The sequence below is a fragment of the Hypanus sabinus genome, chromosome 13, assembly GCF_030144855.1.
Source record: "Hypanus sabinus isolate sHypSab1 chromosome 13, sHypSab1.hap1, whole genome shotgun sequence".
Classification (NCBI taxonomy): Eukaryota; Metazoa; Chordata; class Chondrichthyes; order Myliobatiformes; family Dasyatidae; genus Hypanus; species Hypanus sabinus.
Window position 1 is genome coordinate 75722296 of NC_082718.1, and position 21412 is coordinate 75743707.

The 21412-nt window shown below is 45.4% G+C and overlaps 1 protein-coding gene across 2 annotated transcripts in view; it reads right to left on the minus strand.

Moving 5' to 3' along the window:
• The window catches only part of trpv4 (transient receptor potential cation channel, subfamily V, member 4), a 130399-nt gene extending 123170 nt beyond the window's left edge, over nucleotides 1-7229 (minus strand). The window contains exon 1 of one of the 2 annotated variants that reach the window (XM_059987900.1): nucleotides 7085-7229. The gene's annotated coding sequence lies outside the window, so the exon portion shown is untranslated. Of the gene's footprint in view, nucleotides 1-6913 lie in introns of both variants that reach the window. The other variant, XM_059987899.1, reaches the window with a different exon arrangement.
• Between the last annotated feature and the right edge of the window lie 14183 nt (nucleotides 7230-21412).

Genomic DNA, 21412 nt, shown 5'->3' on the forward strand with positions numbered 1-21412 from the left:
AAGACCCTGACCTGGAGTTACATGCTGACTGGTTCTTTGCGGAAATGGGACCCACTCTCAGGACCTCACGAACGGCCGCTTTTTGATATACCAAGGATGCGGCCTAGAAGACTGGCACACCTTCAGGTGCCGGATTTTCATGGCTCTGGAGACGGGTGGATTCAAGGTTGGTACTGCCGCAGAAAACTGCTATGTTGTGGGAGACAAAAGATCATAAGCAGTGAGCTGGTGGCTGGCTCTGTGCCCAGAAACCCGGGGTCTCTGGGCACAGAGCTCGAAAAAAGCAAAGCAACAGACTTTTAACACCATGAATCAGCAAGTTGTTTTGTTATGTCTCCCCTCTCGCTGTGAAACGGGAACACCTCCTTTTTCCTTACTAGGGAAAAAGAGAGAGCCTGGGGAATGTCGAATACCGGGTGAACGAGTCTTTGGGGTTCTGCAAGTCTGTGTCTTTATTGATGCTTTGCTGCACGCTCGAGTGCTCGGTGGAGGGTGCAGGTGCTCTTTTGCTTTTGGGGGAGGGGGTTGTTGTCACCTAGTTGCTGCTTGTGCATGGGTGGGGGGAGCTGGGGGGACTTCGGGGTTCTAACATTTAACTGTCATTCATTCTTTGGGGCACTCCTCTGTTTTTGTGAATGTTTGCAAAGAAAAAGAATTTCAGGATGTATATTGTATACATTTCTCTGACATTAAATTAAACTTATTGAACCTATTCAACCACTTTTAGTGGCCAAGTAAAAGAACTTCAGAGTTTGTGTGTGTGTGTGGAAATGAAACACAATTCCCTAAACACGGGATTCTGCAGATGCTGAAAATCCAGAGCAGCACACACAAGTGCTAAAGGGTCTCAGCAGGTCAGGCAGCATCTATGGAAATGAATAGGCAATATTTTGGGCCAAGATACTTCTTCAGGACTGAAAGGAAGGGGAAGACGCCAGAATAAAAAGGTGGGGAGGGAGGGGAAGGAGGACAACTGGAAAGCGATAGGTGAAGCCACGTGGGTGGGAAAGGAAAAGGGTTGGAGAAAAAGGAATCTGATGGGAGAGGGAAAAGGGAAGGAGGAGGGGGACCCAGGGGTAGGTGATGGGCAGTTGAAAAAGGGTATACTTTTTCCTTTCCCAATATTTAGTGAGAAGAAGCCTTTGTTCTTTGGAGCATCAATGGATGGGAGTAAGCAGTCAACGTTTCTGGCCGAGACATTTCACTGCGACTGGAATGGAAGTGGAAGGAGCCAGAATAAGCAGGTGGAGAGAGGACAAGGAGTATGAGCTGGCAGGTGATAGGTGAGACCAAGTGAGAGGTGCAGGTAGGGAGGTGGGTGGGGGAGGAGGGATGAAGTAAGAAGCTGGAAGGGCACAGATGCTGCCTGACCTGCTGTGTTCCCTCAGCATGGTATGTGTGTGTTGCTCAAGATTTCCAGCACCTGCACAATCTCTTGTGTCTATAACTTCATTCACTGGTTGTTGAGCTGCCAGTCTGACAACATGCAACACAAATAAGCAAACAGCAATCGATTGCAAACTACTCAGTGCTTTCAGTAGCAGAGAAGGAAGCTGAGAGGATTTAGGATGTATTCACAAGAACGTTAAGGTTTACTGCGTCATTAAGAAAAATCTACAAGCACACTCTCAGAGGTACACTTTGGGATAAAAGTGTGAGTGTTCTTTCATTGAAACACCACAGTGTGAAAGCTATCATCCATACTCTACATACCTACCTCAGACCAGCCCTCAGCTCCAAGTCTCTCAGATTCTTTACTGATCCTTTGATCAGTAAATATGATTAACTTCCCCTCTCTATCTCATCTCCATGACCTTCTGAAAGAAGGTTCAAATGGTTCAATTTAACATCAGAGAATGTATACAGTGTACAACCTGAGATTCTTACTCTTCACAGACGTCCATAAAACAGGGAATAAAAACCTGAAGAATGAATGACAGACAACGTTAAAACTCCAAGGCAGACTGTCCCTCCTCCCATGCACAAACAGCAGCAAAAGAATCAGCCCTCCCCCCATTTGCTCCAGCAAAAGCATTGAACCCCCACCACCACCCACCATGCAAGCAATAGCAAAGCCCCCAGAGAGACCATGATCTGAGTCCATCAAAATCTCTACCTATCCCAACATTTCCACATCTCAGCCATGCTGTCTCCCACTAGTGGGACCTCTACAGGTTGATACCATTTACTGAGAGAAAGCCAGTCATGGAGCCACTTCTCCAGGCCGACTTATTGTCCAGCAAGATAGTCTCATCTGCTCACGTCGGCCCATAGTCCTCTACCTTTTAAATGTTGATAATGTGCCTGCCTCAACCACAATTTCTGGCAGCGCATTTCGAACTTCCAATTACACATCACCATTAGCCACCCCTGATGTCCATTAAATCTCTCACCTCAGATCTGGAACCTAACCCTTCCATGTTTTAGCACTCCTTCTTCACCCTCTCCAGGAAAAAGACTAGGAGCTTTTACCCCATCTGTGCCCATAAACCAAGTGAGTATTTTTATAGTTTTCTGACTAGCTGTGTGCTTTACAGTACCAGTGGCCCAGGTTCAATTCCTGCTGCTGCCTGTAAGGAGTTTGTACGTTCTCCCTGTAACCACATGGTTTCCTCACACATTCTAAAGACGTACCTTTTGGGAGGTGAATTGGTCATTGTAAATTGCCCCATGATTAGGCTAGGATTAAATTGGGGATTTCTGGACAGTGCGAATCGAAGGCTGGAAGAACCTATCCCACACTGTATCTCAATAAATAAATATTATAGTCTGCTTGAAATGAATGCTAACATTGCATTTGCTTTCCCTACCACCAACTCAATCTGCAAGTTAACCATTAGGAATGCTGCACAAGGACTCCCAAGTCCCTTTGCACCTCTGAATTTTGAATTTTCTCCCCATTTAGAAAATAGTCTATGCCTTTACTCCTTCTACCAAAGTGCATGAGCAGAAACATCCCTACACTATAATCCACCTGCCACTTCATTTCCCATTCTCTGAATCTGTTCAAGTCCTACCTACTCCTCCACCTATCACCTTCGACTCCAAACTTGGCCACAAAGCCAATCAAATTGTTGACATATAACATGAAAAGAAGCGGTCCCAGTACTGACCCCTGCAGAACACCGCTAGTTACCGACAACCAGAAAAGGGCCCCTTTATTCTGAATCTTTCCCACTTGCCAGTCAGCCAATCTTCTAGCCATTCTAGTATCTTTCTTATAATTCCATGGGTTCTTATCTTCTTAAGCCGCCTCATGTGCAGCACCTTGTCAAAGGCCTTCTGAAATTCTAAGTAAAATCCATCCACTGACTCTCCTTTGTTATTTGCCTGCCTGTTACAGTATTTCCATAAAGAATTCCAGCAGATTTGTCAGGCAAGATTTCCCCTTGAGAAAACCATGTTGATTTTGGCCTACAAGTATTCATGCATCTCCAAGTATCCTGAAACCTCATCCTTAATAATGGTCTCCAACATTTTCCTAACCATAGAAGTCAGACTAATCAGCCTAGAATTTCCTTTCTTCTGCCTCCCACCTTTCTTAAAGAGTGGAGTGACATTAGCAGTTTTCCATTCTTCAGGAACCGTTATCTCTTTTAGAATCTTGGAGTGTAGTCCATCAAGTCCAGGTAACTTATTCTCCTTTAAACCTTTCAGTTTCTCAAAGACCTTCTCTAGTATGGCTATTACACTCAGCTCTGCCATCTGACACTTTCAAATTTCTGGCATACTGTTATTGTCTTCCACAGTAAAGACTGATGCTAAATACCTATTCAGTTCATCCACCATTTCCTTATCCCCCATTACTACCTCTCCGGCTTAATTTTCCAGTGGTCCAATATCCACTCTCACCTATCTTTTACTCTCTATATATCTGTAAAGAACGTTTGGTATCCTCTTTGATATTATTGGCTGCCTTACCCTAGTATTTCATCTTTTCCCTCCTTTTGTTTTTTTTAGTTGTCTTCTGTTGGTTTTTAAAAGCTTTCCAATCATCTAACTTCCCATTAATTTTTGCTGTCTTGTATGCCCTCTCTTTTGCTGTTAAGCTGTCTTTGACTTCCCACAGTTGCCTCATCCTCCCCTTATAATACTTCTTAATCTGTGGGATGTATCCTTCCTGTGCCTTCCAAATACCCCCAGAAACTCCAACCTTTGCTGTTCAGCCATCATCTCTGCTAGTGTCTCTATCCAATAAACTTTGAACAGTTCCTCTCTCGGTCCTCTGTAGTTCCCTTTATTCCACTGTAGTACTGATACTCCTTCCTCTCAAACGGCAGGGTGAATTCTATCATATTATGATCACTGTCTCTTCAAGGTTCCTTTACCTTAAGCTCGTCATTAAACCTGGTTCATTACACAAGACTCAGCCCAGAAAGGCCTTTCCCCGCGTGGGCTCAGGCACCAGCTGCTCTAAAGAACCATCTCATGGGTCTTCTACAATCCCCTCTCTTGAGATCTAGCACCACCAGATTTTCCCAATCTATCTGTATATTGAAATCCCCATGACTATCATACCATTCCCTTTATTACATACCTTTTCTATTTCCCATTGAAATTTATATCTCACATCCTGGCTGCTGTTCAGGGGCCTATATATCACTCCCATCAGAGTATTTTTACCCTTACAGTTTCTTAACTCTACCCATGAGAATTCTACACCTTCTGATCCTATGTCATCTCTTCCTAAGGATTTGATTTCATTTCTTACCAACACAGCCACTCCACCCACTCTGCCTACCTGCCTGTCCTTTTGATACAAGGCGTATCCTTGGATGTGAAGCTCCCAACTGTGCTCTTCTTTCAGCCGCAACTCAATGATGCTCACAACTTCATACCTGCCAATCTCTAACTGAGCTACAAGATCATCTACTTTATTCCATATACTGCCTGCATTCAAATATAACACCTTCACTCCTGTATCCATCACCCCCTTTTGATTTTGACCCCGTAGATTGGGAAGTTTACATATCAAACATATGGTTGTCACAAAGAAGAAAGAAATACCAAAATGTGAATGGAAAGTGGGCAACGAAACAAGTAAACAAACATGGAAGTTCAATTACTTAGGGAGCACAACAACATCTGATAGTAGGCCTGATGCTGAAATTTGAAGGATTAGGATTGGGATTGGGATTGCTAAATGCACGTTCAAGCGTATGCGCAAGATATTAAAGAATAACAATTTCTATGGGTATGAAACTCAGAGTGCTATGTTCCTTCCACACTAATATATGGAAGTGAATGTTGGAGAATGTCAAAGGGAAGACTTAAAGCTGCAGGAATGTGGTTTTGAGAAGAATGATGAAAATATCGTGGAAGGACAGAGTTACAAATGCGGAAGTGTTGCAGAAAGCTGGAATAAGAAGAGAGCTAAAATCATCAATCAGGAAATGGCAGCCGGGATTTCTGGGACGCGTACTGAGGAAAGAGAAGCTCAAACATCAGTGATGCAATGATGGGAAAAAGTGAGGAAACAAAAAGTCAAGGTCAACATTGATGACATTGATGAGCTACATCAAAGGATGGACAGGCAAAAGTTTTGAAGAGCTTATTAGAACTTCTCAAATAAAGACACATGGAAGACCATGATCGCCCACATGAAATAACATGGCACATAACGATGATGAGGAGGATAGGATAGGTAGTCCGAGCCCTTTTCCCAGTGCAGAAATGACAAATACAGATACTAGAGGTTTAACGAGAGGGGGGAAGTTTAAAGGGGATATGTGGAGCAAGTCTTTTACACAGTGGTAGGTGCCTAGAATGTACTGTCACAGGACACGGTAGAAGCAAATACAATGGCAATGTTTAAGAGGCATTTAGGCAGACACATGAACCTGCAGAGAATGGGGGGGGGATACACATCATGAGCAGGCACATGATATTAGTGTAGATTGACACCATAGCTGACACCGACACAATGGGCTGAAGGGCCTGTTCTTGTATTGTACTCTTCTATGTTCAGTGCTCCGAATTTTCAAGTTAGGAATTAATAAGATTTACACTAATCAAATCTCACCATAAGGTGGGAATGCAATAAAGCAAAGTTCTTTCAAAAGAGTCAATGAATAAGTCTATTTCTTTAATGATGTTTACATGGAGAGCTAAGCAGCCAAACTGCTGACTGAAAACTTAATTGCCCAATGTAATGAGAAAGGGTGTGAGACTTGCTACTCGATCAATTATTCCTCTAAGAGTCTCCAGGCCAGAGACCCCTGCCAGCGTGAGACTGTGGAGGGCTAAGGTTGGGGTGCAGGATAATGGAACTAGGCAGCTTAAATGGTTTAGCACAGACTAGATGGGCCAAAGGGTCTGTTTCTATGCTGTAGTTTTCTATGCTTTGCTACTGTATCAATGATTCTGTACTCTGTTTTAGACTCACAGTAAGTTTTGTTAACCCTTTGCTTCACCTAGTAGAGGCAGTGGGAGTCGTTCACATCAATTATTTTATACACTGGGTTTTGTATATCCTTATATATTTTTATCAGTTATTATGCACTAATAAAATATCCTGTAGCACCCTCAAAGGTTTCTATCTCCTTCATTGAAGAAATTGTGCTTGACACTCCAATTAAATCTCTCCCCTCCCTCCTTAAACCTGTGCCCTCTAGTCCTTCTTTACCCAAGAAACTGTGTGCTATCACCTAACCCATGCCCCTCATGACTTTATACACCTTCATGAGATCATGCCTCATCCTGCTACACTCTAAGGAATAAAGTCCTGGTCAGCCTATAACTCAGTCCCTCAAATCCAGGCAACAAACTTGTAAATCTTTTCTGCACCCTTTCCAATTCAATGGCATCTTTTCTACAACAAGATGACCAAAACTGAACGCAATACTTCGAGTCGAGCCTCACCAACGTCTTATACAATTGCAGCGTAACACCTATATTCAATGCCGACACTGACCTGACAACGTTGTAGATTACGCCGCCTCCCAACAGCCGTGGGAGCGGAAAGGGATTTGGCCTCCAACTTTCTAGATTTGACTTCCAACTCGCTGAATTCCTTTCGTTCACGGCTGTTCCCGGCTAAAGAATCCACAAACTCCTGGACCCATCGGATTTTAATTCAAACTACCTCCGTGGATTTTCTCTATGCTCCGGATTTCTGCAGGCTGTCTCTCCGGCCACAGCTGGTTCCGATCCTTCGCTGGTAGCTTACGGCTCAGTTGTCCGAGTCCACCCCCAGCCGCTACGAAGTAGATTTACCGCTTTGCACCCTAACTCGCCGAGCGTCACGGAGTTCCGCTGCGTTGAGACGCGGGACCTTAGCCAGGTCTTCGCAGCTCCGAGACGAGCCGGCTCTGCGTAACTCCTACCCCCCACAGTGAGCTCCCTGCGTTCAGCGCACTGAGTCCAGACTGTCGGAAGTCCCAGCGGCCGGAGGAACTCGGGGTCCAGCAGCCCCTATGGGAGGTGGGCTGTTACTCGAGACCCTCTATAAGTCCTGATTTTAACTCACCGTGCCCGTGATCAAATTCAAAGTGGGAGTAAACAGTGGTTTAAAATGCATATCCCCTCGCAATGTGGACGGAATATCACCTTGAGCCCTCGATATTAAACCGTTTTATTTTACATTAAATTTAACCTGCCGCCCATGGGGTGATTCAGTGATTTCCGGGCTCTTTGGCGCTATGGAGGATAGGAGACGGTTTTCAAAGCTGAAAGTAAATTTATTATCAAAGTATATACGCCATCATATACAACCCTGAGATTCGTTTTCTCGCGGATATTCACAGAAAATACAAACACCAAAACTGCACACCAGACGGACAAACAACAAGGAACTGTGCAAATACAAAAAATAATCATTAATAAGTGAGCAATAACTATCGAGAACCAAAGGGAATGTCTTCGCTCAACTTCACTTGCCCCACCATTGAACAGTTCGCACGACCTATTGGCTCTTTTCATGGACTCCTCATCTCATATTCTGGATATTTATTGCTTGCTCGCTTGTTTGTTTGTTTATTGATTTGTTTATTAATTCTTTTTGTAGTTGCAGTCCTTAAATCTGGCATTTAAGCTATACTTAGCCTCTCAATCATGTGTAGAACAGGGTCTAAGTACACAGCCTTGTGGTGCACCAGCGCTAATAGAAATCATGTTGTAGACAATCCAAACTGACTGGGTTCTGCAAGTGAAGAAATCGCAGATCCAGTTGGAAAAGGAAGTATTGAGCCCAAGGTCTTGAAGCTTGCTGATTAGTTTTAAGGGGATTATGGTGTTGAATGCTGATGTATGAATCTTCACTGTCCAGATGTTCCAGTGTTGAGTGAAGAGCCAATGAAGTAGAATCTGCTGTTGACCTGCTGTGATGGGAGGCAAATTGGAGCTTCTCAGGCAGGAGATGATATGTTTCATCATCAATCTTTCAAAAAACTTCATCATAGTAGATTTATCTGGAAATGCTACTGGAAATAGTCATTGAGGCAGGTTACCACGTTTTTCTAAGGCATCAGTAAAATTGAAGCCTGTTTGAAGCAGGTAGGTAGCTCAGACTACTGAAATGAGAGGTTAAAGATATCAGTTGATCAGCACAGGTCTTCAGTACCTGGCTGGATACCCATCTGGGCCAGATGCTTTCTGTACATTCTCCCTCGTGAAGGACACTCTCACGTCAGCATCAGAGACTGAAAGCACAGGGTCATTGGGGGAGTTTGTGAAGGTGCTCCATGTTTTGTCAGTCAAGGCATTGAGTGTTACAAGGGGCGACGGAGGAGAACCCAAGCGCAGGACACTGGCACGTTGACTCAGTTGGGGAGGCTGTCGTAGACTTGAACATAGAGCAGAAAACCAGGAGGATCTTGACAAGGAGACGGGATTCACAGGGATTCTCTAGAACTAGGGCGGAACTTAGAATTGCAGATTCCAATCAGAATAGAGAACGAAGTATCACACAAGGATTGACCATAGCCTCCACCCAAGCCTCCAGACCCCTAGCCAAGCCTCATCACGTCCTCGCCTGGGTTTGGGGGTCCAAGCCTGTGGTGAACTATGTGCCTGTCGGGACACGCCCCTGCTGACTGCTCCTGTGGCTCCTCCCACAGGCCCCTGTATAAAGGAGATCTGCGGCCTGACGCTCGGCCTCAGTCTCCACGACATTGTATGATAGACACTCACTCCTGGTTCCTTCTTCCAGTCAATAAAAGCCGATATCTCGCCTTACGTCTCAGTGTGAGTTATTGATGGTGCATCAAAGCCCAAGGCAAGACCCAGGTTTTAGGTGCTTGTCCAGTCTCGGGCTCGGAGTCCACCCCAGGCTCCTTGTTCCCAGTCCCTCGACCTGGTCCTGCTTCCCCTGCCTAGATTGCATCCCATCCCGTCCTTGGTTTCTGTGCATCCTGTTTCTGGGACTCCAGTGTCTGTCTCCTGCAGCTGAGACCTGATTCAACACCCAACTTATGACAGAATGACCCCCCCCCCCCCCATTCAGGGACCCAGCAACACAGACAGTGGCGTCTAACTCTCGTCACCCTGGAGTCCCCCTCCTGATTGAACACCCGTCCGAGTCTCCCGTAGTCCTGGAGAGGCTCCCATAGAGGAGCGGGGTACTGTGGTGGTTCAGACCAAAGTCCGTGGTCCGGTCAGCAGACTCCGGACTCCGGGTTTTCCGGCGGTCCCTTGCTGGGTTGGACTTAACTGGAAACACCTGAGGCTCATATTGGAACTGGGAATGTAAGTGGCCCTGGTATTGAGTGTGGTTGGGTTGTTGTTGTTTACTCAGGGCACAGATGGCTGGTGGAAGGCTAGAATGGACTCTTGCCATCCTTGGGGCCGCGTTGGAGAACCATGGCTTCTGGGAGCCTTGCTGTCAGTAGTTGGAGTGGTCATTGTGGTATGGATTCAGCTGTTTCCTGGGCCAGCTGGGTGGCCGTCAGCCACTCTGAGCTAGGTAGGGATCCAGTTACTTCCGTAGCCAACAAGGCTGCCGGCCGTAATGGCTACTCAGAGCTACCCCGATGCAGAGGTGGAACTGTCTGTTGTTCCTTGGTGTTTGTCTCTTCCTGTCCTCGCCTCCATGGGGTAAGTCAGGCTGTTCTGCTGTTGCCCTGTGGGGGGATCTGTCTTGTCTTATCCTTGCCTCTGTGGGGTAAGTCAGGCTGTTCTGCTGTTGCCCTGTGGGGGGATCTGTCTTGTCTTATCCTTGCCTCTGTGGAGTAAGACTGTTCTGCTGTTGCCCTGCAGGGGGAATCTGTCTTGTCTTTGCCTCTGTCAGGTAGGTCAGGCTGTTCTGCTGTCACCTGACAGATGGTCCTGCCTCACCTTGGTGTGGAGTTATAGATGAGTCCCGGCTCTATGTCTGTGTACTGTCCCATCTCATGTCAGTGTCCTGTCAAAGATGAGTCCCGGCTTGTTGGTGGACAAGTCCTGGCTCTGTCTGTGTACTGTCCCGTCACATTTCAGTGTCCTGTTAAAGATGAGTCCCGGCTTGTCGGAGGATAAGTACCGGCTCTATGTCTGTGTACTGTCCCATCTCATGTCAGTGTCCTGTCAAAGATGAGTTCCGGCTTGTTGGTGGACAAGTCCTAGCTCCATGTAGATGTACAGTTCCTAGTCTGCCCCTAGCTCCAGCCTCCGAGTTCCCCAAGCTCCAGGACTGCAGCCTCCAGCCAAGCCCCAAGCCTACAGCCTCCAGCCTCAAGCCTCGTCACATCCTCGCCTGGGTTTGGGGGTCTGAGCCTGAGGCAAGACCCAGGTTCTGAGTGCTTGTCCAGTCTCGGGCTCAGAGTCCACCCCAGGCTCCTTGTTCCCAGTCCCTCGTCCTGGTCCTGCTTCCCTTGGCTCGATTGCATCCTGTCCCGTCCTTGGGTTCTGTCTAGTCCTATTTCTGGGACTCCAGTGTCTGTGTCCTGCAGTTGGGTCCTGATTCAACACCCAACTTATGACATTGAGCTCATCTGAGAGCAAAACCTTGTCACACAAGTCGCTTGGTCTTGCTTTGTGGGAGGTGATGGCATTCAAGCCCACCACATCTGTTGAGCATCCTTTTCTAATTCCAATTTGGTCCAAAGTGACCACTTTGCATGTGAGATGGCTTTCTAGAAGTCATATCTGGACTAAGTATTTTACTTAGTTGCCAGACCTGAATGCCACTGATCTGGCTTTCAGCACATTGCAGATCTCTGGGTTCATCCTTGGATGGGTGAAGACTCAAAATACTTTGAGGACACAGTCATCCAAGTCTGTGACAACCATGACATGATAGAGGTGTACAAGATGGTAAGAGGCCAGAGACTTTTTCCTCAGTGCAGAAAAGGTCATCTTAAGGTAATTGGAGAGGGATGTCAGACATAAGTTTTTTACACAAGGAGTGGTGGGTGTGTGGAGTGCCCTGTTGGGGGGGGGGTGGTGGTAGAGGAAGATATAATAGGGGCATTAAGAAACCTTGAGATTGGCACACGAATGATGAAAAAATGGAGGGATACATAGGAGGGAAGGGTTAGAAATATTGAGACGAATGCGGAAGGTGAGCATTGACTGCCTGCCTTTTGATCGCTGGTGGGATTGTTCTGCTACAGAGAGGGGAGATTGCCTTTTGATTGCTAGTAAGATCACTCTGTTGCTGGAGAGGGGAGACTGACTTTTTATTACTGGGGTATTGTTCTGTGCCAGAGAGGGAAACTGCCTTTTGATTACAGGTGGGATCACTCTGCTATTGGAGAGGGGAGACACCTTTTGATCACTGGTAAGGTTGCTTTGCTGCCAGAGAGGGGAGACTGCCTTTTGATCGCTGGTGGGATCACTCCGCTATTGAAGAGGGGAGACTGCCTTTTGGTCACTGGTGATACTGCTCTGCTACAGAGAGGGGAGACTGCCTTCTGATCGCTGGTGGGGTCGCTCTGCTACAGAGAGAGGAGACTGCCTTCTGATCGCTGGTGGGGTCGCTCTGCTACAGAGAGGGGAGACTGCCTTCTGATCGCTGGTGGGGTCGCTCTGCTACAGAGAGGGGAGACTGCCTTCTGATCGCTGGTGGGGTCGCTCTGCTACAGAGAGGGGAGACTGCCTTCTGATCGCTGGTGGGGTCGCTCTGCTACAGAGAGAGGAGACTGCCTGATCGCTGGTGGGGTCGCTCTGCTACAGAGAGAGGAGACTGCCTGATCGCTGGTGGGGTCGCTCTGCTACAGAGAGAGGAGACTGCCTGATCGCTGGTGGGGTCGCTCTGCTACAGAGAGAGGAGACTGCCTGATCGCTGGTGGGGTCGCTCTGCTACAGAGAGAGGAGACTGCCTTCTGATCGCTGGTGGGGTCGCTCTGCTACAGAGAGAGAAGACTGCCTGATCGCTGGTGGGGTCGCTCTGCTACAGAGAGAGGAGACTGCCTGATCGCTGGTGGGGTCGCTCTGCTACAGAGAGAGGAGACTGCCTTCTGATCGCTGGTGGGGTCGCTCTGCTACGGAGAGGGGAGACTGCCTTCTGATCGCTGGTGGGGTCGCTCTGCTACAGAGAGAGGAGACTGCCTGATCGCTGGTGGGGTCGCTCTGCTACAGAGAGGGGAGACTGCCTTCTGATCGCTGGTGGGGTCGCTCTGCTACAGAGAGGGGAGACTGCCTTCTGATCGCTGGTGGGGTCGCTCTGCTACAGAGAGGGGAGACTGCCTTCTGATCGCTGGTGGATCACTCTGCTACTGGACAGGAGAGACATCTTTTCATCGCTGGTGAGATCGCGCCGCTACAGAGAGGGAAGACTGCCTGTGATCACTGGAGGATCACTCTGCTGCCGGAGAGGGAAAGGCCTGCTGCTGTGCCAGAGAGTGTTACCCGGCTTTTCTGCATTTTGATATGGACTTGGACTATAGACTTCTTTAGTCTTCTAGTTTTTTATATTCTGTTATTCACCCAATCTTTCTCATTTTTGTGTGTGGGGGTGGGGGGTTTGGAGGTTGATGAGCCTGTTCCATTTTTGTTTGTTATTTTGGGCAGAGAGGAGGGATTTGCAGGTTGATAATGGTTCTTTTCTTGGTTTCATGGCTATCTGGAGAAGTAGAATTTCAGATATATTCATTGATAATAAATGAACCTTTGAAATTCCATTTCATTCTCTTCTCCCATCAACTCTCCCCAGATTCTACCACTGAGCCACACACTGGTGACAATTACAGTGCCCAATTAACTTCACAACCCCCTGCACAGTACAGAGGTATGGGAAGGAGTGGGGGCACATGGAGAAAAACATGTGGTCAAAGGTCATCAGTATTATCATAATGTGCACTGTATAGTATGATATAGGCAATCATTGTCTTTGTTACCACGATTATGCTTAGCAAATTTTTCTATGGAAGTGGCTTGCCATTCCCTTCTTTACAAGACGGGCGACCCCATATGCACCAGCTGCTCATACCCCATATACCACCTGACCCTGAGCAGGGGGACTAAGCAGGTGCTATACCTTGCCCAAGGGTGACTACAGCACTAGCTGAGTGAAGGAATGCCTTTACACCTAATTTGTTAGAGATTAGGCTCCACCCTGCCACCTAGTGGTGAAAGGTAGAATGTGCAAACTCCACACAGACAGTGCAATAGGTCAAGGGTGCTGGAGCTGTGAGACAACTCTTCTTGTTCACTGTGCCAAATGCAGTAGCAGCCTAAGGAAGTGCAAGAACACTAACAATAGGTGCATGGAGAGAAAAGCTTGAAAGGAATATGGTCAAATGCTTAGATGGCCGGCTTGGTCAGCATGGGCAAATTGGCCTGAGCTCTGCTTTTTTATTTATTAAGATACAGTGTGGAATATGTCCTTCCGGCCCTTTGAGCCAAGCCACCCAGAAATCCCTAATTTCACCCTAGCCTAATCATGGGATGACTTACAATTTACAATTAACCTACCACCGGTATATCTTTGGACTGTGGGAGGAAACTGGAGGACCCAGAGGAATCCCACACAGTCATGGGGAGAACGTACAAACTCCTTACAGGCAGTGGCAGGAATTAAACCTGCTATAATGATAAGCCTGTACCGTAAAGCAATATGTCAATCAGCACAATACTGTGCCACCCTCATGCCTGTGTTACTGCATGGCCCTACTCAACAATCAATCTGCAGGAGGAACTGAGCTGGTACAACAGCATCTGTCAGAGAGGGAAGTAATTGTCAATGCAGCATTTATCTATCTGTCTATCTATTTATTTATTTATCCATCTGTCTATTTATCTGCTTGTTTGCTTGTTTGTTTAGTTAATTATTGAGATACAGCACAGAATAGGCCCCTTGGCACTGCCCAGCAATCCCCCAATTTAATCTGAGCCTAATCATAGGACAATTTACAATGACCAATTAACCTACCAACTGCTATGGATGTGGGAGGAAACCAGAGCACCCGGAGGAACCACACACCGTCACGGAAGAATGTACAAACTCCTGACAGGCAGTGGGGGGAATTGAACCCGTCTTACTGGTAGTGCAATGTGTTGTGCACTACTGTGCAGCCCTAAAACAGAAACCTTTCCTTCCACAGATACTGTTCGATCTGCTGAGCTCCTCCAGCAGTTTGTTAGTTGCTCTGATTGTCTGGGTGAGAGCGGTGTTGCAGAGTGAACACGGGGATAAAATTAAGATGCTGTTTCAATATTTCTCAGATTTAGTGTTGCATCACTGGTTTAGGATTTACAAACTCTGCTAAAGTCTTTGGCACATACAGTATATATAGCTAGGGAGCCTAAGAGATTTGCACAACACTGTAGTAATTTTATGTATTGCATTGTACTGCTGCCACAAAAAAAAAAACAAATTTCATGGTATATGTGAGTGATGATAAACCTGATTCTGATGTGGGTCTTTATTGTGGACTGAGAGTGGGAAGGGGACAGGGAGAGTGGAATCATGGTGGGGAAAAGGGGAAGGGAGAGGAGAGGAGAGGAGGGAGCGGGAAAGATCAGAGGGAAGTTCTGTAATGATCAATAAACCAGTTGTTTGGAATCAAATGACCTTTGCTGGTGTCTCGGGGCTGGGTGTGTCTGCATCCATGCCACCTCCCACCCCTGGCACTCATTTTCTGCCACCTGTCCCACAGCTGCTCCCCACCCCCCTCATGGCACACCACCCTCACCATTCCCAACATCCTTTGTTCCCACCAGATTTCTCCAGATGTACTATGGAGAGCATTCTACCTGGCTGCATCACCGTCTGGGATGGGAGGGCGGGGGCTGTCGCTACTGCACAGGATTGAAGTAAGCTGCAGAGAGTTGTAAACTTACTCCTTCCATCATGAGCACTCGCCTCCAATGTATCCAGGACAACATCAAGGAGCATTGCCTCAGAAAGGTGGTGTCCATCACTATCAGCCAGATAGTTCTCACTGCTATCATCAGGGAGGAGGTACAGGCATAAACTCAACGCTTCTTTCCCTCTGCCACCTGATTTCTGAATGGACATTGAACCCACTACTTTTTTATTTGTATATTTGCACTATTTATTTAATTGAACTATTTAATATGTATATTATACTGTAATTCACAGATTTTTTCCTATATTACGTATTGCAATGTACTGCTGCTGCATGACAACAAATTTCATGATATACACCGAAGATTCTGATTTACAAATTGGCTCTCCACTCCTCGTTGACAAACACAGTACTGTGCAATAGTCTCAGGCACCCTAGCTATATATATGTGCCTAAGACTTTGGCATAGTAACGTATTTCCTCTTTTTTCAAAAAATTAACCTGGGTCAGGTAAAAGTAGAGACATGGAGGTTCTGTTGGAGGCTCCTGCGATGTACTAAAAATAAACCTCATGATTGGAAATCACAAGGGATAAATTTTCTGCCACACTCTTTGGTTTAAAGCTTTCATTAATCTGATTTTGTAGATGTCTTAAATTACAGGCAAGTCATTATCATTCTACAATCTCTAATTGTCATGCATAATAAATGGTCTAAGAGTACTGATTTAAATCAATGGTAATGATAGATCGTGGAGAGGATATGGCACACAAGTCCTCTCTTTGGCCCCTAGTGCACATACTGGCTCTTTGTCTCTCTTGATCCTGTCATCCCTATTGGGGCATAGGCCGGTGACGGCAGCTCGCCGGAGTACTCTGTCCTGGGCCTGTCTTTCATATTGTCTCCCATTTTCTTGGTAGCCTTCCTCTCCCAGGGGTGAGGTCTTTCCAACTTCTGTTGGTGTTCCTGTAGCCCAGGATGGGGTTACTAGTCCGATTCGTACACACACCCCACCTCTGCAGCCATGCTTGGGACCATCCATGGTGGAGTTCTGTCTTTGTGTGCTGGTATCCAATTACTTCCGGTGTATTCCAAAGAGCATCACACCATGGAAAGATAGTTAAAACCGCAAGGCAAAGTGCTGCAAATCTGAAATTAACCAGAAAATACACAGTAAATCAGGGAGCGGCTGTGGAGACAAATCGTTAACCTTTAGGCTTAATGAGTTCACATCAGAAATTTTATCAAAGTACTTAAAAATTATTTAGTTATTTTCGTAATGTCAAAACAATACAGAAAATTACACGTTTTTTTTGTGGAATCGGTATTGACCAGACTGTTTTTCCTCTTCAAAGAAGTGCCACAAACCCTTGTATGTTAACTTGAAATGGGATCATGAACTTACGTTTTACAAATCACAGCAGGAGATAGTAAAGGTGAATCAGAGGGGCAATGTCATTATGATCACTGGGGATTTTAGCATGAAAGTGGACTGGGATAGCCAGACCAGTACTGGACCTCAGGAGAGAGAATTTGTAGAACGTCTAAGGGATGGACCTTTAGAACAGCTTGCTGTTGAGCCCACTAGGGGATCGGCTGTGCTCGATTGGGTGTTGTGCAATGATTTGGAGGTGATAAAAGAGCTTAAAATTGATTAAGATTAATCTTAAGAACCCTTAGGGATCACTGATCACATTATGATCGAGTTCATTTTGAAATTTGAAAAGGTGAAACTAAATTCCAATGTGTTGGTATTTCAGTGGAATAAAGGAAATTACAATGGCATGAGAGGGGATCTGGCCAAGGTTGACTGGAAAGGTACACTGGCAGGAAGGACAGCAGAGCAGCAATGGCTGGAGTTTCTGCGAAAAATGAGGGAAGTGTAAGACAGATATATTCCAAACGAGAAGAAATTTTTGAATGGAAGAAGGACATTACCATGGCTGACAAGTGAAGTCAGAGCCAAAGTAAAATCAAAAGAGAGGGCATACAAGGAAGCCAAAGCCAGAGTGAAGACCGAGTAATTGGAAGCTTTAAAAACTTGCAGAAGGGAAAAATGAAGGTCATCAGTAAGGAAAAGATAAATTATGAAAGGAAGCTGGTGACTAATATCAAAGAAGATACTTTTTCTAAGTATATAAAGGGTAAAAGACAAGGGATAGTCAAAGGAGATGTAGTAGATGTGGTGTACTTGGATTTTGAGATGTGAGAGAATAGGACCAATCAAGTGTCATCATGGAAAAGTGTGTATGGAACTGGAGAGGATAGCAGAGGTACCTAATGAATACTTTGCATCAATATTCACTATGGAAAAGGATCTTGGCAATTGTAGGGATGACATGCAGTGGACTGAAAAGCTTCAGCATGTAGATATTAAGGAAGAGGATGTGCTGGAGCATTTGTAAAACATCAAGTTGGATAAGTCACCAGGACCGGATGGGGTGCACTCAGGCTACTATGGGAAGCAAGCAAGGAGATTGGGGAGGCTCTGACAATGATCTTTGCATCATCAAAGGGGATGGGAGAGGTTCCGGAGGATTGGATGGTTGCAGATGTTGTTCCCTTATTCAAGAAAGGGAGTAGGGATAGCCCAGGAAATTATAGACCAGTGAGTCTTACTTCAATGGTTGGTAAGTTCATGGAGAAGATCCTGAGAAGCAGGATTTATGAACATTTGGAGAGGTATAACACGATTAGGAGTAGTCAGCATGGCTTTGTCAAAGGCAGGTCATGTCTTACAAGCCTGATTGAATTTTTTAAGGATGTGACTAAACACATTGATGAAGGAAGAGCAGTAGATGTAGTGTATATGGATTTCAGCAAGGCATTTGATAAGGTACCCTATGCAAGGCTTATTGAGAAAATAAGGAGACATGGGATCCAAGGGGACATTGCTTTGTGGATCCAGAACTGGCTTGCCCACAGAAGGCAAAGAGTGGTTGTAGACGGGTCATATTCTGCATGGAGGCCGGTGACCAGTGGTGTGCCTCAGGGATCTGTTCTGGGAACCTTACTCTGTAATTTTTTTAAATGACCTGGATGAGCAAGTGGAGGGATGGGTTAGTAAATTTGCTAATGACACAAAGGTTGGGGGTGCTGTGGATAGCATGGCGGGCTGTCAGAGGTTACAACAGGACATTGATAGGCTGCAAAACTGGGCTGAGAAGTGGCAGGTGGAGTTCAACCCAAATAAGTGTGATGTGGTTCATTTTGGTAGGTCAAATATGATGACAGAATATAGCATTAATGGTAAGACTCTTAGCAGTGTGGCGAATCAGAGGGATCTTGGGGTCCAAGTCCATAGGACACTCAAAGCTGCTACACAGGTTGACTCTGTGGTTAAGAAGGCATATGGTGCATTGGCCTTCATAAATCGTGGGATTGAGTTTAAGAGCCTGGTCAGACCCCACCTGGAGCACTGTGCTCAATTCTGGTCACCTCACTACAGGAAGGACGTTGAAACTATAGAAAGGGTGCAGAGGAGATTTATAAAGATGTTGCTTGGATTGGGGAGCATTCCTTTTGAGAATAGGTTGAGTGAACTTGGCCTTTTCTCCTTGGAGTGACAGAGGATGAGAGGTGACCTGATAGAGGTGTACAAGATGATGAGAGGCATTGATCATGTGGATAGTCAGAGGCTTTTTCCCAGGGCTGAAATGGCTAGCACGAGAGGGCATAGTTTTAAGGTGTTTGGAAGTAGGTACAAAGGAGATGTCAGGGATAAGTTTTTAATGCAGAGAGTGGTGAGTGTGTGGAATGAACTGCCGGCAGCGGTGGTGGACGTGGAAACAATAGAGTCTTTTAAGAGACTCCTCGATGGCTACATGGAACTTAGAAAAATAGAGGCCTATGGGTAAAGCCTAGGGTGTTCTAAGGTAGGGACATGTTCAGCACAGCTTTGTGGGCAGAAGTGCCTGTATTGTGCTGTAGGTTTTTTATGTTTCTATGTTTTAGGGGAATGTGCAAAGAAATAGCAAATGAAATACAATGTTTGAAAGTGTATGGTCATACATTTTGTTGGAAGAAATAAATGGGAAGACTATTATTTAGATGGGGAGAGAATTCAAAATGCAGAGATGCAAAGGGACTTGCGAGTCCTTGTGCAGGATACCCTTAAGGTTAACCTCCAGGTTGAGTTGATGGTGAAGAAGGCGAATGCAATGTTGTCATTCATTTCTAGAGGTATAGAATATAAGAACAGGGATGGTTTCTGGTGATTTCATTGTCGAGAATGGCAGCTTAAGTCACTAGCTCCTCCGGAAAAATGCGTATTGAGCCCCATTAACTCATCAAATATAATACTTTTCAAAAAATATTTGAACTGAAAAGAGGGGGAAGAATGGGGAGAAGAAATGGAAATTAAAAAAGCGACTCTGCAGCTCTACTCACAAGAGAGCAGCGAGCAGCTCTCTGACCCGACCGCGTGCTAGCGAGGCGGCTGCCGGGCCTCGTTCAGTCGAAGCGGTGAATATCTTCAAAATCCTGAAAGAAATATTGGAGGTCCAGAAAAATATAAAGCAGCAGCTCCGTGATATTAAGGCAGAGCTCGCCAGCGTTAATCAAAAAATAGCGGTGGCAGAGACTCGCATTGAGAAGGTGGAAGATCGCGTTCAAAACATGGAACAAATACTGAGCAAGACAATAAAAATAATACATCACCAAGAAGATAAACTGCTTGACCTGGAGGGAAGATCACGGCGGAAAAATATCAGAATCTACAACGTTCCCAAAGGAGCGGAGGGCTCGTCGATGAAGGAGTTTGTCAGAAAGTAACTGCGGGACGCACTGGATCCTCCCCCGGCTATGAAGCTAGAAGTCGAAAGAGCCCACCGTGCATTAGTCCCAAAACCTACCCAGGATAAAAAGCCACGCTCAATAATAATAAAATTCCTTCAGTACAGCACCAAGGTGGAGATTCTACGAAGGGCCTGGGGTAAGAAGAGAGTGTTTTTAGAGGATAAATTAATATATTTCAACCAAGATTACCCCCCCCCCCCGTGGTCCTCCAGAAACACAAAGAATACTCAGAAGTAAAGTGAGTATTAAAGCAAAATAAGATAAGATTTCAAACTCTGTACCTTGCTAAACTTTGAGTGTTTTATGACAACGGGATGCGGTTGAACCAGACAGTGGAAGAGGCGACTACAGACATGAAGGCCAGAGGGTTGCCCGTCAGCATGACCAAAACGAAGGAAAGCCTGACTGAGGAATTATCCCACTCGGCTTGGGAAATAGTGCAAGAATCGAGAAGGCAGGAGACAGGAGGAGGCTGAGAGAAACATATCAGGAAGAGACTGGGAGTTTCCCAAAGACAGTTCTCACCCCTTCAGAAGAGCCACAAGGTTTGGCTAACTTTAAAAATGTTGAGAAGCTAAACAGAAGCAAAAGTATACAGTGATATACCTATCTCGAGAAATACTTATTATAATGTGGATTTTATATAACTTAGTTGTTATTCTTTATTCACTCACTTACTCCATTTCCCCACCAAAATGAGAGAGAGAGAGAGAGAGAGAGAGAGAGAGAGAGAGAGAGAGTGTGTGTGTGTGTGTGTAATCTTTTCTGTGTAATGGATTTGTTCACTGACTTTTATGAATACTGCAGTGGGGGCCCTCAGCCCTCAACCCTCAACTCACAAGTAGGAGGGGGTATCCCCCACAGCTAGACATTTCCTCTAGCTCAACACAGGGACATCTACTAGAGACCTCAGCCTTGGAATCACATGTTCGTTGCCATTTTTGTTATTATTTGCGTTTCTTGGTTCTTATTTGTTCAGGGAATAGATCAATTAAGTTTTATTCTAATTTCAATGATACATTGACAGATAAATACAGATGGCTAAGGACAAGGTAAAATTAATTTCTTTTAATGTAAATGGGCTATTAAATCTAATCAAACGTAAGAGAATTTTATTCAAAATGAAAAAAGAACAAGCCCATGTGGTATATTTACAGGAAACTCATTTAAGTGATAATGAGCATAAAAAACTAAAGAGAATGGGCTTCACTAATCTGTTTTTCTCCTCATATAAATCAGGACATAAGAGAGGAGTTGCTATTCTTATCTCAAGTAGGCTAAATTTTGAAAAAGTATTCGAAATGGGAGATAAAGAAGGCAGATATATTCTGGTAAGGGGGAATATAGACAGCAATTCAGTTACTCTATTAAATATATACGCACACCCAAGAAGTGATATTGGTTTCTTTCAGAAAATTACTGATATTATGGTAACGGAAACAGATGGTC